The sequence below is a fragment of the Sinohyriopsis cumingii genome, unplaced genomic scaffold, assembly GCF_028554795.1.
Source record: "Sinohyriopsis cumingii isolate HCF-2022 unplaced genomic scaffold, ASM2855479v2 utg000160l, whole genome shotgun sequence".
Taxonomy (NCBI): Eukaryota; Metazoa; Mollusca; class Bivalvia; order Unionida; family Unionidae; genus Sinohyriopsis; species Sinohyriopsis cumingii.
The window spans coordinates 8,175,527-8,194,273 of record NW_028315873.1 but is presented as its reverse complement, the minus strand read 5'-3'; positions in this window follow the sequence as shown (position 1 = coordinate 8,194,273).

Genomic DNA, 18,747 nt, shown 5'->3' with positions numbered 1-18,747 from the left:
GCCTAATTAGCTTCTATGTTAGCCTAATTAGCTTCTACTTTAGCCTAATGAGGTTCTACTTTGGCCTAATTAGCTTTTACTTCAGCCTAATTAGCTTCTATGTTAGCCTAATTAGCTTCTACTTTAGCCTAATGAGCTTCTACTTTGGCCTAATTAGCTTCTACTTTAGCCTAATTAGCTTCTACTTTTCTACTTTGGCCTAATTAGCTTCTACTTTAGCCTAATTAGCTTCTACTTTTCTACTTTGGCCTAATTAGCTTCTACTTTAGCCTAATTAGCTTCTATGTTAGCCTACTTAGCATCTACTTTGGCCTAATTAGCTTCTACTTTAGCATAATTAGCTTCTACTTTGGCCTAATTAGCTTCTACTTTAGCCTAATTGGCTTCTACTTTGGCCTAATTAGCTTCTACTTTAGCCTAATTAGCTTCTACTTCAATTCTTAAGTCCTTCCATTTGCTTTACTGCCTAAACCCCTCTATATTTTATTCTTCCTTGGAATAAACTGTTATGAAGCAAGATAGTTCATTCTGTGACGTGTATGTAATCTTGGATCCAAGCCATAGCCGATTCAAATGTGTGCATTGAGTTTTGGTTGAATTGTTTTCTACATGATGGATTTTCGGTCTACTTGGATTAAATCAATTGTGTCCGGTTTCGGTTGAACGGTTTTCTACATGATGGATTTTCTGTCTACTTGAATTAAATCAAATGTTTGCATTTTGGTTGAATGGTTTTCTTCTTGAAGGATTTTCTGCCTACTTGTATTAAATCAAATGTATGTGTTGGGTTTTGGTTGAATGGTTTTCTACATGATGGATTTTCTGTCTACTTGGATGAAATCAAATGTGCGCGTTTTGGTTTTGGTTGAATGGTTTTCTTCTTGAAGGATTTTATGTCTACTTGGATAAAATCAAATGTGTGTGTTGGGTTTTGGTTGAATGGTTTTCTACATGATGGATTTTCTGTCTACTTGGATTAAATCAAATGAGTGTTGAGTTTTGGTTGAATGTTTTCTTCTTGATGGATTTTCTGTCTACTTGGATTAAATCAAATGTATGTGTTGGGTTTTGGTTGAATGGTTTTCTTCTTGAAGGATTTTCTGTCTACTTGGATTAAATCAAATGCGTGTTGGGTTTTGGTTGAATAGTTTTCTACATGATGGATTTTCTGTCTACTTGGATAAAATTAAATGTGTGTTGAGTTTTGGTTGAATGGTTTTCTTCTTGATGCATTTTCTGTCTACTTGGATTAAATCAAATGTGTTTGATGGTTTTTGGTTAAATGGATTTCTACATGATGGATTTTCTGTCTTTTTGAATTAAATCAAATGTGTGCATTTGGTTTTGTTTGACTGGTTTTCTACGTGATGGATTTTCTGTCTACTTGGATAAAATCAAATGTGCGCGTTTTGGTTCTGGTTGAATGGTTTTATTCTTGAAGGATTTTCTGTCTACTTGGATTAAGTCAAATGTGTGTGTTGGGGTTTGGTTGAATGGTTTTCTACATGATGGATTTTCTGTCTACTGGGATAAAAGCAAACAGTGTTGAGTTTTGGTTGAATGCTTTCTTCTTGATGGATTTTCTGTCTACTTGGATTAAATCAAATGTATGTGTTGAGTTTTGATTGAATGGTTTTCTTCTTGAAAGATTTTCTGTCTACTTGGATTAAATCAAATGTGTGTGTTGGGGTTTGGTGGAATGGTTTTCTACATGATGGATTTTCTGTCTACTTGGATAAAAGCAAACAGTGTTGAGTTTTGGTTGAATGCTTTCCTCTTGATGGATTTTCTGTCTACTTGGATTAAATCAAATGTATGTGTTGGGTTTTGATTGAATGATTTTCTTCTTGAAGGATTTTCTGTCTACTTGGATTAAATCAAATGTGTTTTGGGTTTTGGTTGAATGGTTTTCTACATGATTGATTTTCTGTCTACTTGGATAAAATCAAATGTGCGCGTTTTGGTTTTGGTTGAATGGTTTTCTTCTTGAAGGATTTTCCGTCTACTTGGATTAAATCAAATGTGTGTGTTGGGTTTTGGTTGAATGGCTTTCTACATGATGGATTTTCTGTCTACTTGGATAAAATCAAATGAGTGCTGAGTTTTGGTTGAATGTTTTCTTCTTGATGGATTTTCTGTCTACTTGGATTAAATCAAAAGTATGTGTTGGGTTTTGGATGAATTATTTTCTTGAAGGATTTTCTGTCTTCTTGGATTAAATCAAATGTGTGTGTTGGGTTTTGGTTGAATGGTTTTCTACATGATGGATTTTCTGTCTACTTGGATAAAAGCAAACAGTGTTGAGTTTTTGTTGAATGCTTTCTTCTTGATGTATTTTCTGTCTACTTGGATTAAACCAAATGTATGTGTTGGGTTTTGATTGAATGGTTCTCTTCTTGAAGGATTTTCTGTCTACTTGGATTAAATCAAATGTGTGTGTTGGGTTTTGGTTGAATGGTTTTCTACATGATGGATTTTCTGTCTACTTGGATAAAATCAAATGTGTGTTGGGTTTTGGTTGAATGGTTTTCTTCTTGATGCATTTTCTGTCTACTTGGATTAAATCAAATGTGTTTGATGGTTTTTGGTTAAATGGATTTCTACATGATGGATTTTCTGTCTTTTTGAATTAAATCAAATGTGTGCATTTGGTTTTGTTTGACTGGTTTTCTACATGATGGATTTTCTGTCTACTTGGATTGAATCAAATGGGTTTTGGTTGAATGGTTTTCTACATGATAGATTTGCTGTCTACTTGGATTAAATCAACTGTGTGCGTTGGTTTTGGTTGAATGGTTTTCTTCTTGAAGGATTTTCTGTCTACTTGGATTAAATCAAATGTGTCTGTTGGGTTTTGGTTGAATGCTTTTCTTGATGTATTTTCTGTCTACTTGGATTAAATGAAATGTGTGTGATGGTTTTTGGTTGAATGGTTTTCTATATGATGGATTTTCTGTCTTTTTGAATTAAATCAAATGTGTGCATTTGGTTTTGGTTGACTGGTTTTCTACATGATGGATTATCTGTCTACATGGATTAAATCAAATTTGTGTGTCGGGTTTTGGTTGAATGGTTTTCTACATGATAGATTTGCTGTCTACTTGGATTATATCAAATAAAATGCAATAAATTGAAATCATGTCCATAGTTTTATCTAAAATCTTCAGAAATATCTTACATTACTAAAATTTTGGTCAAATTGCAATGGTATTTGAGTCAAATTTCATTGTTAATTAAATGAAAAATTTCGATGAATATTTTGGTAAAATTTCACAAAATTTTCAGTGAAATACCAACAAAATGTCACTGACATTTCAGCCGCATTTTCACTAGGCCACCCGAAGAGAATTGCATTTTCTCATAAATGCGAGCACATCTTTGTCACATTTTCATAAAAGTTAAACAAGTGGTCTTACCTTTGGCATTTGAACACGGTGCTTACCTACAAGAACAGGTGGAATTGTCCTGTCTATCTTTGGAAGACTCTTGTTCTTTTCTTTTTGGTACTGGTCCAATTCAAGTTGAAGAGGTAAGAAGGCATGCGAATGAATAGAATTGAACCAATAGGTGATATAATCTGCAGATAGATAAAGATTATCATTATCACTATCATTGTTATCATCATCAATGCTGTTTATGACTGCATCACTCCTGTTACAAGTGTAAAGAGACAGTTTATAATATTTTCCTCACCCAGGAGCAATTTCAGTAAAATTAACCACCTACAGTATCTGCATCAGAACGAGTTTCTCAAGAAAGGACAAATAGTGTGTGGAACACAGTGTAATGCATGCACTCTGTATTATGAGTATTGTACTACATCTTACTTTAAACAGGGGAGTTCCAAACAAAGCCTTTATACAGAACACATCATTTCAGGTGGAGGAAAGGCAAAAACAAGAGTCTCTCAAAGGGGCTTAAGCTATACAGGACATAAAGAATCTATAAGACCCTTTCTGACACCATCTTTCCATTGTCTGTCTCAAGCAAATTTCTGTTAATAAGGCTAATGCTAACAACGATTTTGTCAAATAAGTTCAAAAATGTGAAGTTGCTGTTCATTTGTTCTACCGAAATTGTATTTGTCTGTTCTAAGTTTTTTTTTTGTGCAAACATTGGATGGGCATTCTGATTCACAGACGTGACCAAATTAATGTACCCCATCCCCAACTGTTTGTGGCAGCATAATTACATATTTGAAGACTGTCTGATTTTCTTGTCAACCAAACTTATTATATATATAAAATATACAGAACTTTGTTATTTCATGTCGAGTGACTTTGTCCTTTTCTTTTGTTGATAGCAGACACAACAGAAGCTGTATATTTTATTTGAAGCTTGATGGGTTGCATTCTATCTATGACACATGAGACCTGACAAAGACAAAATAATTGCAAAAATGCTAAAATATGAAACAATATTATCTGTGTGAAGGACGCATATGATGCAGTGCATGGATTTTTGTCTAAAAGGATGTAAAGCATTTAGACTTGTCTTGAGTTCTATCAAAAGGTTTGTCACACACGAAAGTAAATATTTTCGAGGTGAGGCCACGTGAGTTTGAGTCTCAGCTTGACCAATGTGGGTTTGTGAGAAAGATTACCAGTAGCTTACTTTGAGTCAGTGGTTCTTCCCATAGTCTTTCCTGGTTCTTCCTCCACCAAATATATTATCTACCATGTAAAGACTATATGATGTGCTCCTAAAGGGCATTAAATACGCCAAACTATAAGTATCAGCAATGCATTCTAAACTTTTCTTTGTTTATTAATCAATGGAGAAGGTTGCAGATTGAAGTCACAGTAAACATATGCGCATAATTTTTCACATTTCAACCGATTTTAACAGATTCTAATGAAGATCCGATAAAATTCAAATTGCCATCAATTTTAACTTTTCAAACGTTCATTCTGTAGTTTAAGATTAGTGTCCTCATGTTTGCCTTCCGTACAGCACTAAAAAGAAACAAGACAAAATGTGGAAAGTTTTATATTTTTATTTCTTAAAATCTCTTATGAAACAATCGAGGGCAGGGTCAATGGCCCAAAAATATGGATAGGAATATTTATCTGTACGTATCACAGTACAGAACGAATCATAGTTACAGACATACATACATAAACATTTAACCTATAGAAACAAAAAACATAAAATCAATCTAGATGACAGACTAACAGATATACACCCAACATTCTAATCCCAAATTGATGGTGGATTAAGCAGACACAAAATACAAATCTGGTCGCTTACTGACCACCTTTTATTTCAATACTTTTTAAATAAAACATTTGTTGCAGGGAAGGGGGCGGGGTAGAGTCCAAGCCGCATTCTACAAAACCCCCAGAGCTCACCCCTTCTTGGTTGCCAAATATTTTTTCTACTGGAATATGAATTTTAAAAGACAGAACATAACTGGCTTAATAACATAAACTACCAGCAAATAAAATAACTGAAATGCATTTCATGAGTAACAGTACCCTGTATGTGATTGCACAGTGAGAATCAGCATTTTTGGGAACGCTTGCCAATTTCACTGATGTTTAAAATTTAAAACATTAAAAAATCTGGAAACCATATTAATGTTAAAAAACTGTTTTCCTTCTCTAGCTCTGGTTATATTTAAATTAAAAGAGGATCTAATATGACTGGTAACTGTCACATATGCTGAACAGATTTTGACAAGAAAAACACAATATAATTTATCCCATCATCCAAAGAAAAAATATCAGCCAAAATAACTAGTATCGACTTCTGTGACTTTGTGCCCATCCATGATTCATGCGCCCTGTCTCTAGTGACACCATGCACTTGCTGACCTTGACATCCTGACGTCATTGATTGGGTAGCTAGAAGTTTTTGACAGTGACAATAAGTACTTAATATGACATATTCGATGAAATGAGATTTTAGATTGAAACACACACTACACTCCAAAAATCAAAGAAAGCACAATACAGATGTCCAATTTAACTATCTGAAACAAGTTCGTATCATTATTCATTGTCTTCTTTACCTTTATAGGATTACCTTCCTTACCTTTATATGAGTGTCTTCTTTACCTTTATATGATTACCTTCTTTACCTTTATACGAGTGTTTTCTTTACCTTTATACGATTACTTTCTTTATCTTTATATGATTACCTTCTTTACCTTTATATCAGTGTCTTCTTTACCTTTATATGATTTCTTCTTTACATTTATGTGATTGTTTTCTGTACCAATATATCATTGTTTTCTTTACTTTATTTGTTTTCTTTTAAATACCTTTATATGTTTGTTGTCTTTTCCTTAATATGATTGTCTTATTTACCTTTATATGATTGTCTTCTTTACCTTTATATGATTGTCTTCTTTACCTTTATATGATTGTCTTCTTTACCTTTATATGATTGTCTTTTTTACCTTTATATGATTGTCTTCTTTACCTTTATATGATTACCTTCTTTACTTTATATGATTGTCTTCTTTACCTTTATATGATTGTCTTTTTTACCTTTATATGATTGTCTTCTTTACCTTTATATGATTACCTTCTTTACTTTATATATTTGTTTTCTTTACCTTTATATGATTGTCTTCTTTAGCTTTATATGATTGTTTTATTTACCTTTATATGATCATCTTCTTTACCTTTATATGATTGCCTTTTTTACCTTTATATGATTGTCTTCTTTACCTTTATATGATTTTCTTCTTTACTTTATATATTTGTTTTCTTTACCTTTATACGATTTTCTTCATTACCTTTATATGATTGTCGTCTTTTCCTTTATATGATTGCGTTTTTTACCTTTATATGATTGTTTTCGTTATCTTTCTATGATGGTCGTCTTTACCTTTGTATGGTTGTTTTCGTTACCTTTATATGATTGCCTCTTTACCTTTATATGATTTGTCTTCTTTACCTTTACATGATTGTTTTCTTTACTTTATATATTTTTTTAAACCTTTATATGATTGTCTTATTTACCTTTATATGATTGTCTTCCTCACCTTTGTATGATTGTTTTCTTTACCTTTATATGTTTATTTTCTTTACCTTTATTTAAAGCGAGGAAACTCCACAAATATTTTTATGACGGCAAAGGCAATTAAATTGGGTTTTACCATACCATAGCCTTTTTATAGCATGTTAGAAAAAAATATAAATCTAACAGAAAAGAACTATACAGTATGCAATTGTCATAAAATATTTTTTAAGGAAAAGTCTCTTATGAAATAGCCCTTAAATACAATAATATTATATAAAAGTTTGAAGATATTTTCATGAAATATTTTTTCATTATCATGTACTATTGTTTTTTTGCAGTCAATATGGATTTAAAGACAATCAAATAGTACAGATGCAAGTGTAAATAATACATAGACATCATAAAGAATTGATTTTTACACCATGGCCTAACAGTCACATTCCAATCTTATGTCACGCAGCTTTTCTTGTAGGGGCACATACCATTGGTAAACTTCTGGAAATTGAAAAATTCGGTCAATATACCTGCAGTAACACAATGTGTCCCAGTAACATGATTTTTAACTCCCAGATTCCTGATGTGGTCTTGTTTAAAAATCGACAATACTTTCAGTAATATTCAAAGGGAAGAAACCAAACACCTCAATATATGCCCATAACATGTAGCATTTATAAATGGTAAACATTCCTGCCTGGAGCAAAATGTAAAGCTATCCTTGGGGTAGTCTATATAGCTGTAATTGTCACTGAGCCAGTTAAAAGGCAAGGTGGTCTGGTATAAGCAGCCACTATTTTCCACTAAATGTGCTGACAATGGTGAGATAATGTCTTAAGTCCTTTGAAGACTGCTGTGTAGGAGTCCATTATGCTAATTTCCATAGGTAACGGCCCTAAAAGCGAACACTCCAATTTGTATCGAGTCATAGGTAAATCAGAGATGCATGCTGACGAACTCAAGTTATTACATTTTAGTATCACGAATGAGAAATTTTAAAGCCATCTGTATTAAAGATTACTGGTAAGATTGAAAACAGTGGCAATGTTCCTTTTTAAGTGGTGTTTACTCCATATATAAAACACAAATCATGATTATTTCAGTCCTTATAAAAGTGTTCAATGGTGATTCATTTTTTAGGCAAATGTCAAAATGCATTTCCGGTGATTCAGGAGGCTATAAGCACCCCCCCCAAACAAATAAAAAAAAAACAAAAACAACAAAAAAAACAAACAAAAAAAAAACAAACAACAAAAACAAACATGTGATGTTCTGGTTGACTGACTATCTCTAATTTTCATTGCCGACCATAGCATTTCTTTCTCCCAGGGTAAAAAGATTGTCGAAATTGATCTGTGTATCTAACTGAGCCAGTTTTGGCGGTACTTGACGCACTTAGTACATTATATATTATATATAGTAATCATTATAATATATATATAACGTTAAAATAGAGAGCATACCTACCTCAGTTTTAAAACCAGTACAATAGAAAACACTTTTTGGGGGGCTGAAGACAAGCAAGCAAAATCCAGCAGAAGTAAACTTCTGAACTCCTGGTTGACATATTGTTTTGTCAAAAATAACAGCAGGGAGTAGAAGCATTAAATTGTCTGCACACATACTGCAAGCTACATAGCAACATAAGTCATTCTGGAATGTACAACGTCTGTAGAAACAATAGCATCATCAGAACAAATGAACAAACCAGCCGTTTGTCCTTATGACGAGGCGACCAAAGCAGTTGCCTTCAGCCCCGTGGTCCAATTTAAAAAATAGGCATGTTATAGTAACTCAATTGGCGGCCTTCCTCCCCGCCAGTGTGGTCCTTTGGGTATTGCACAATATAAGTGAGGCCTGCCAAGCCATCAATTGACACATGCTTTCCCGGATTATTTACCGATATGAAAAAGATTGATTGCAAGACAATAATAAGCACACACGTTTGCAGTGTGGATTTGTGTTGATTGCCCTTTAGTGGACAGAGGTGTTTATTACTTCTGTATTACCTGCAAAGCCCTCATTAAACATGAAAATATTATGTATCTTCCCCCAATAAAATTACAAGTCCTAAATATGATGTTTATTCATTTGTCTACAGAGACAAGCGTGTTTTGTAGTCAAACTGCAACGTTAATACACAATTTTTAGAAACAATATTACAATTTGCAGAAATAAGTAATAAATCTTGATCCAGCTAAAGAAAGATAACTCTAAACAGCATTCGGAAAATTACACTAGACTCGAAATCCAAAACAGGTCTGTTTTTGCAAGTCATACCTTATATTCACTTGACCATTTAATGCATGGAAAAATGGATATTTATTGTAAAATATTATAATTTCAGCATGTTTTAAGGTGAATAAACAAATAATTTACGGGGAGGAAATAATCATTGCAAGATACCTCAAATTAACTGTTTAAATTATTTTCTGAGAATGAATATAAATCATAGATATTATTCTTAGATACCCTAAAATTGACAATTCAAAATGAAGGACATGTTTTTAAGCTGATCAAATAGTCCTGCACAGTGAAAAAAATAGTGATCATTCATACATCGGATTCTAAGTCCCGAATAAGTGATAAAGTCCCATTTACAGTCCCGTTCCACATTCCAAATTTTGTTGTTTTCATAAAATAAGAAGAAATTTCCAATGGCGATTCTACATCTTATATGCTGCAGTAATGGAATAATATTTGAAAACCAAATTATCTCTCTTTGATTTTGATTTGTACTTATGACCGAATTTACAACAACACATCAAAACAAACAAAAATGTTCTTATTTCATTTTATATCAATAAACGTTTAGATTAGTAAATACAAATAGAATGCACAGCAATACAATTTAAATATTATGGGGTTATGCGACGGCATTGCAAACATGACCTCGACGCTGGAAAAAGAATCGACTTAATTTTGTTCTTGTTGTTTTTGCAATGTTTTTCCTGGATTACTTTGGACTTACCTTTCTCACAGTCGTGCTACAATTGCTGACAAATAATTAGCATTTGTTCTTGTCGACAAGGTATGATTTATTCAAAAATAATTTGATTGGCATAAAAAATAATTTCAGAATTTTATCTGGCACCCATACCCACCTAAAGACCATGCTGCAAACCTTTTTGGGTTTAACGCGATTTGTCAGCGCATGATAGGCTATAAATGGTGGCCAGTATAACTGTCCAAGGAAGAATCCGGGAAAACCCTTGTTAAGAACCACCAACCCAGGGGGGCTACTGTCAAGCCTTGTGATATACACGTACCCACATCAGAGGTGAGTTGGCAATGATTGGTTAAGACGAGTGCTTTAGACTACACTCAGCCACCTGGGACACCTGTTGCAACGTATGTATGTATGTATGTATGTATGTATGTATGTATGTATGTATGTATGTATGTATGTATGTATGTATGCATGTATGTATATGTGTGTGTGTGTATGTATGTATGTATGTTTGTATGTGTTTGTGTGTGTGTGCGCGTATGTGTGTGTATACATGGATGGATGGATAGATGCATGCATGAATGCATGCATGCATGTATGTATGTGTGTATACCTGGGAAACCTGTTGCAACCTTGCTATGTATGTATGTATGTATATGTGTGTGTGTGTGTGTGTGTGTGTGTAGATGGATGAATGGATGCATGTATGTGATTCCGTCCTCTGTCTCTCTCTCTCTCTCTCTGATATTCTGTTCTCTAAGTGATAGAATTTCATAGAACTGTGCTTTGGGAATAATCTTGGGTCTTTAACCGGACAGCCATTTACCCAAAATTACCTTACATAGGATCCAACATGGGGATGCATATTTCTAGCTTTGTTATTGAGTTATTTGTATAAATATGACAGCATTTATTTAGTATAAAGTATAATACGATGTGTTTTCGTTTTGATAGGTTTGAATATTCCCCTTTGCTGACAAGAATAGCGCTGATTTCTAAATTTTGGAAACTTTGACTCCGTGCTATTTTTAGATTTGAACTTTTAGTAATCTCCGGCCTAGATGTTTTTGGGGGAATGTATAAATAAATAAATATAATGAGATTCCGATAAATCAAAATGTATTACTCCTCGAAATGCATACAGTTTACATGGTCCATGCGACTACAGGAGTGTGACGTTTTATCAATAAAGTACGGTTAAATCTCTGACAACATGAAATTACCTCATCGGTAATATAACTGTGATGCGACCAATATGGCGGGTATAACATTTGTTTGGGTAAGAGTTAAAAGGCTTGGCAAAATATACACTTTTATGGAATTACAATACTTTTGAAAGTAACCATTTTAAGCATTGCTCGATAGAAAACCTACACGGAAATGATTACTCTAAAAGCAAAATCACATCATCCTTCTCAAATTTCTTCATTTTCAACTAATGAAGGTAGGATATATGGGAATTCCCAGTCATACAATCTAAATAAAGCCAAGGCCCGGGATGTTCCGATTGGAAGATTTGCTTTGGGCTAGTTCCCGATTTATGATTTGTACTTATTAGCCATATCCGAGCCCAGTCGAACTGACAATTGTTTTTGTGTTTTCAGATGTAGATGGCAGGGACCCTGGCACATTTCTTAACTTAAGGCTATGGTCTGACGTTTTCAGCTATTATTGTTTACTATTTATAGATATGGATATATTTGTGAACTACGTGTTTCTGGCTTGTATTGGTCTTACAGATGATGTCAGGCATGTACACCTTCCATAACTGGTCTGCAGTATGCTGATAGTGAAATACCAAGAGTTGACTAGGAAAAAGAGCTAGCCACCCATATCAGTAGACATGTGGGTTCAAGGCAAATATAATATCTAAACGGCTTGGATGACAACTATTCTGAATTGCATCAAGTTATTTAGTGGACAGTGTTTTTCAAAATTTTCATCCAGGGAAAGAGCTTGCGTTTGCACTGTGAGCACTACATGCTGTCAAAAATGGCCTTTGGGTGTGAAAAATACATGTATAAAATAGGGGTTGGGGTGCATAAACTTCTTCTGCTATGAACTGCCACTTACTTCTCTGGTCAAGTGAATACTATTCTTATGCTTTGTTTTAATATGGGTATCTAAAATGTGAACCTTGTGTACTCGAACAAACATGCTTCGACGTAAATTTAAGAATCGTTCATTGAATATCAAATTTAGATTATTCAAATCTCTTTGCAGCACTATGTATTGTGCTCCTCTGTGGACAAACTTTAGTGAATGTATGAAAAGAAAACTAGTTATTGGTTATAATAATAGTCTTCGTTTTCTAATAGGTCTTCCTAGGTGGAACAGTGCCTGCAGCATGTTTGTAAATCATAATGTATTCAGTTTTGATGAAATAATGAGAAAGTATATTTTCTCAATGATGACAAGAATATCTAATAGCAAGAACTGTATATTGAAATTTCTTTGGAACTATGACATTCATTTAAATTCTCACATTATTAGTAGATGGAACAAATTAATATTTAAATGTTCCGTTTAATTTCATTCTTAACACCGCATGGCACAATTATTTGTTTTAAATGTATCTGTATACTTGCATGTATGATATATATGTTCTTTTATGTTTTCAATGTTTTTACTTTATAATGATATTTTAATTTAGAGCTATGGACTTTGTAGTCTGAAATAAAGAATTCTTATCTTATCTTATCTTATTTGTCTTTCTGTGATTTTTTATACTAGGTCCCTGATTGCGGTATTAAATTTGTACATAAAAACTGGCCCCTGCCCCTTTAAACGCCATTTCACACCGCATAATATGCTATATATTTTGGACAGGTGGAGGAAGAACCCGGGAAAACCTCAGTAAGAACGCCCCTCAGGATGATACTGTCAACGTTCTCACATACTCGCATTGGCAAAGCCTGAGATTTGAACCCACGCGGACAAAGGTGAGATGGCAGTGATCGATAAAGGTGGGCGCTTTATACCACTCTACTAGCACATCTCGATATAAATAGTATTTGTTATAAAGTGAAAATAACATAGCTATTGATCAATAAAATGGCTGATTTCATGGCGCAAGCTGAAACCACCATAGATTCACCCCGATATCTAGTTTGCTGCATCAACTTATCAAGTTAAATTCCTTACTACACTCACACAGAAATTCGAATATAACCCCTATATAATTCTCATTATTTCCTGAATGCTGGAATGAATATCAATGATAAACAAGTACGGCAACTTTCATTAGCAGGTAATTTAGTGCCTTTTATTTGTGTTTCTTTTCCTGTTATGTATGTAAGTAGTGAATAGGGATACTATGGCATCAATGGGACTTAGCATTAAAAACACCCCTGGGAACATATAGCGTCAAGGGAAATTTAACATGGAGAAAAATCGTGGGAACATATAGCGTCAAGGGAAATTAACATGGAGAAAAATCGTGGGACTGTTGAGCGTCAAGGGGAATTTAAACAGGGTGGGACTGTATAGCGTCAAACGGAATTTAAACAGGGTGGGACTGTATAGCGTCAAGGGAAATTGAACATGGGATTTTTTTTAAAAAATTTTTTTTAAAAAAAGGGTAGGCAATCGAAAGGCTATCTCTTTTCGAGAAATGTGGGTGGCCCTGAAAAGGGCCTTTGGGTTTATGTTAATATGCCATTAACATAAAGGGCATCTGCGGCATCTTCTTGTCCTCAAGCTGCGTCTTACTCGAGGGCCATAAATCAGTGTCCTCTTGAGGCAACCTTGTCTTTCTACGTACACTCTTCGTATCCACAGACTGGTGTCTGACTTGTCGACAACGGTCCACTTGGACCGGACATACATGAGCATGTCCGTCCTAAACATCATTGAAGACACAAGGGTGGATGATTCGACTGTGGTCCACATCGTGAGGCGGCGAGAACAGGTGAATCAATGCAGTGAACTGCGCTTATTTATAGGTAGAGGAAGGATTGAAACGGATTGAGTTCATTCACCAATCCGAACACGCGTTACAAACTTCAGTCAGCTCGCATCCAATCCGAAGAGAGCAGTATGTGACGTCACGTGGTCTATATAGATTCGCTAGCGCCTGTGTGCAGTCAATCTATGCGACAGTGATTCAACATGACGGAAACTCAGAAAACGATCCATTGGGGTGCACCAGCAGGGGAGACCGCCCAAGGGAACCCGGACTTACTTTCAGAAGAGGTAAATTGGGATTTTGTGGATTTTCTCTCCTCGCAAGAATTTGTTCCGGAACCTTCGTTACCTTCTTCATTACCGCAAGTGGAGAATTTTAGACAGAGACAGAAAAAAGAATTGGAGAAATTTATACAACGACAAAAGGAAGCGGAACAAGTTTTTCTCCTACAGCAACAGCAGCAAGAAGAAGAGGTAAGAAAAAAAACAACAACAAGAAGAAGTAGCAGCAAAGAAACAAGAGCGTGAAAATCAAACGGTCACGGTACTGTTGGACATTTTAGCGGAGTTAAGAAGTCTGAAACAAATGTATCAGACTTCTTTATTACGACCGAAGAGAATACGACCTTCCCGAGCTAAACACGTCAACCCTGTGACTAAGCCTACCGTACCACCATTAGTGATTTCAACCCAATCATCATCATCATCAACATTACGCAGTCCAGAAGTAGGCCTTGGCCGTGGCAAAGGCTTAAGACAGTTAAAGTTGATTGCTTAAACTCACCCCTACACCAAAAAAGGCCCTTTTCAGGGCCACTCACATTTCTCGAAAAGAGATACAATTTCAATTGCCAATAACTCAAAAAAAAAAAAATTTCACCCCATAGTACGTGTCTGTGTATGAGTGCGTGAGTGTACGTTCTTATTTTAAAATCAAAACTCAAAGACACTTACCTTATATAATTAATTTATTATTTTATCCATAATTACAATCCAATTCACAATTCACAACAGAACACTTTAAAAAGTTCATTTACTTCTTCTGTCTCCTTGTTTACTCTCTCTGTTTTTTAAATTTCTTCACCGTCTTTTCCTCTTCTTTCTCCTCACTTTCTTCCCTTCTTCTTTTCTTCTCCTGTTTCTTTTTCTTTGCCTCTTGTAAATAGAATTGTCTTCTTTCTTCCTCTTCTTCCTCTGAAGAATCCCTCTCTTTTTTTGAAGAATCCCTCTTTTCTTCTGACTCCTCTTGTTTCTTTTTTGGGCAATCTGGAGACCAATGTCCTTTTTCTTGACAATAATAACAGGTATCTTGACTTCTGTCTTTTTTAGCCCCGTTTTTTCTTTTTTGACGGTCTGGACACTCTGAAGACCAATGTCCTTTCTTCTGACAGATATAGCAAGTATCTTGACTTTTATCTCGAAAGGAAGGAGAGTAGTCCGTGGGCTGGTCTGAAGAGAATTTTCTAATGACCCCTCGCAAAGCTCTGATGAAACGTTCGATTTGGCTAGTCTCTTCCATCGTTGTGCTCGGTTAGAGAGTGAAATGAATAGTGAAAGGACAAGACACACACCCTTTTATATACGCTGGTCTGCCATGACTATAAATTAGTCCATGGTGTTTAAACTTGAGTCATTTGACGTTTTGCACTCAAGATGAAACGATCCTATTCATTCGAGAAGAAAGAAGAAGAAAGCAAGAGGCAGAAACGTGATCTATCGCCTCGTACCAGAGCTGAAGTCTTGGCACAAATTCAAGCCTGTGATTTTGAAGAAGACATAAGTGAACCAGAATTTGAACCCTCTAAACCAAGTTCGTCACCCTTAGTCAACCCTGAAAAATACTATTCCATTCGAGAGACGGAAAAGCGCTCCTCTAGAAAATTTAGAACCACGGCTTACAAATACACGGTGAAGTTTAAAGATTTCAAGGCTGAAGTACCGTTAGAGAAAGCAGAAGTGTTCATAACTGGGGTGTGGGATTCTTTGCTCACCGCACTCAAGCGACAATGTCAACCCAAAGAAGATGATCGCTTGAGACTTTCCATTCAACACGACGGTTTGAAATCCCCTGTTTGGATCGAGTTTAGCACCCCCGCAGAATTGACCGCTTCCAAAGTCATGGACAAGATTCAACACGTGCAACAATCTAATGATCAGTTTGACATCACCGATGGAAAAGACACACTGGACATGACTCACGTCTCTCCTCCTCAAGGGACTGGACGCAAAAAGATGTTATTGGTGAACGAGCTTCGCAGCATTAAGCGTAGCCTCGTCCATATTCACAACCCTCAAGACCAGATGTGTTTAGCCCGAGCCATCGTGGTGGGACGAACCTATGCCAACAAGAACGACACGACAGAATGGAAAAGAGCCTGGAAAACTATTGAACAATCGGACCGAGCCAAACAACGAAACGAAGCAGAACTCCTGTTGCAACAAGCTGGCCTATCCAAAGACACACCCTGTGGCATTCCTGAGATGCAAAAATTGCAAGATGTCCTAGCTCCACGCTACACCTTGAAAGTGCACCCTCAAGAAGTGCGCGGACCTCCGTTGTTTCGAGGCCAAGACTTTAAGGACGGAAAATACATTCATGTCTATTATCACGATGACCATTTCGATACCATTACCAGTATCACTGGATTCCTGGGATACGGTTATTACTGTGAGAAATGTGACCATGGTTATAATAATCGAGAGCAACACAAACATTGCGGATGGAAATGCTTAGGATGTTTGGCCTCTCCACCCTGTCTGAGCGAGGGACCAGTGCCTTGTTCAACTTGTCTGCGCACGTTTGTCAGCCATACCTGTTACCAACAACATCTGAAGACGCAAGGTTCACAGCAGAAGTGTGCTTGTCAACTCCTGAGATTGTGCCCTACGTGTGGACAAGGCATATGTACCAATACTGCCAAGGCACATGTATGTCGAGGAAAGAAAAAATATCACATTTGTCACCACATCGTGGATTTAGAACACCAATGCTACGTGCAAAAATACCAACCCCCACCAGAGAAAGAGGACGGTCACAAAGAAGAAAGGCAATTTCATCTTTTTCGATTCCGAATGCATGCAAGAGACCGGTATTCACATTCCTAATTTCTGCGTGGCTCATCGAGCGTGCGAGAAGTGCATTCAAGAACCTATCTTCAGTCATTGCCCTCACTGCAGCAAGATTCCCGGAGGACGTGAAAAAATCTTTCGGGGACCGAACACGTTAGCCGATTTCGCTCGATGGGTCTTAGACCCCATCGACAAGACGTGGAGCCAAGAGGACATCGAACGTTACGGAGATTGTCATCGTCATGCCACGGTGATGGCTCACAGTTTCTTCTCAGATACTATACGGAACATGGTACCGAACGTCCTAAAGTGACTTTGAACGGAGCCAAAATCATTTTCATGCAAGTGGGACAAGTGCAGTTTAAAGATTCGATGAGCTATTTGGCCATGCCTTTGAGTCGAATGCCTAAAACGTTTGGAATGACAAAAATGGCTAAAGGGTACTTTCCACACTTTTTCAATACGGAAGCCAATCAACACGCCGTTCTACCCCATTTACCTGAGGCTCACTATTACGACCCCGACAACATGCGTTCTGAACAACGAGAAGCTTTCTATGCTTGGTACCAGGCTCACGCCTCGGACCCTTTCGACTTTCAGGAAGAAATGCTAAAGTATTTTCGTTCCGACGTGGACATTTTACGGCGTTGCTGTGGAAAATTTCGAGAACTGTTCATGGAACACGGAGGGGTCGATCCTTTGAAAGAAGCTTGCACCATTGCCAAAGCGTGTTCCTTAGTGTATCGACAACGATTCATGCCTGAAAACACCGTGGCTGTCATCAGTCCTCAAACGACCAACTATGTCAAACGTCAATACTCGATCAAAGCCCTACGTTGGTTACATTACTTGTGCGACAAGGAAGACAAGTGGATTCAGCATGCCCGCAACGGAGGGGGTGAAAAGACCATCGGAAAGTATTCGGTCGACTGGGACTTAGAAAACCCCAAGATCGTGTACGAGTTTAACGGTTGCTTATATCACGGATGTCCCGTCTGTTACCCTGATCGTAGCACTAAAAATCAGTTTTACAACGAACCATGGAAGACTTGTACCAGGACACTTGTCAGCGGCGCCTAAAGTTGGAACAGGAAGGATACCAAGTGGTGGAAATGTGGGAACACGAGTTCGATCACCGTACGAAAATCGATCCCGAGTTTAAACGCCTCGTGGAAAGTTACCAGTTCATGGACCCGCTGAACCCGAGGGATAGTTTGTACGGAGGAAGGACCAATGCCACCTGTTTGCTGTACCAAGCCGACGAAGAGAAAGGAGAAGAAATCAAATACTTGGACGTGTGTTCGCTGTATCCCTACGTGTGCAAATATTGTCGCTTTCCTGTAGGGCACCCGTAATTGTTAACGGAACAAATCGACCTGAAAAACATTCGACAATACGGAGGCTTGATCAAGTGTAAAGTTTTGCCTCCCACGAACCTATACCATCCCGTCTTACCTCACTATTGTCAAGGCAAACTGATGTTTCCATTGTGCCGTACTTGTGCCGAAACGTGCAACCAAGACCAACCTTGTCAGCACACCCAGGAAGAACGGGCCTTGACGGGAACCTGGGTCAGCGTAGAATTGTTCAAAGCTCTGTACATGGGATACCAACTGTTAGAAGTGTACGAAATTTGCCACTTTCCCAAGACACAACAATACCACAAGGGTGATCCCAGTCAGAAAGGCATTTTCGCCGACTACGTGGATGCCTTTTTGAAACTGAAGCAAGAAGCCAGTGGCTATCCTTCCTGGTGTCACACTCCCGAAGACCAAATACAATTCAAAGAGAAATACTATGAACAAGAAGGCATCACTTTAGATCACATCGAGAAAAACGAAGGCAGGCTATCGTTT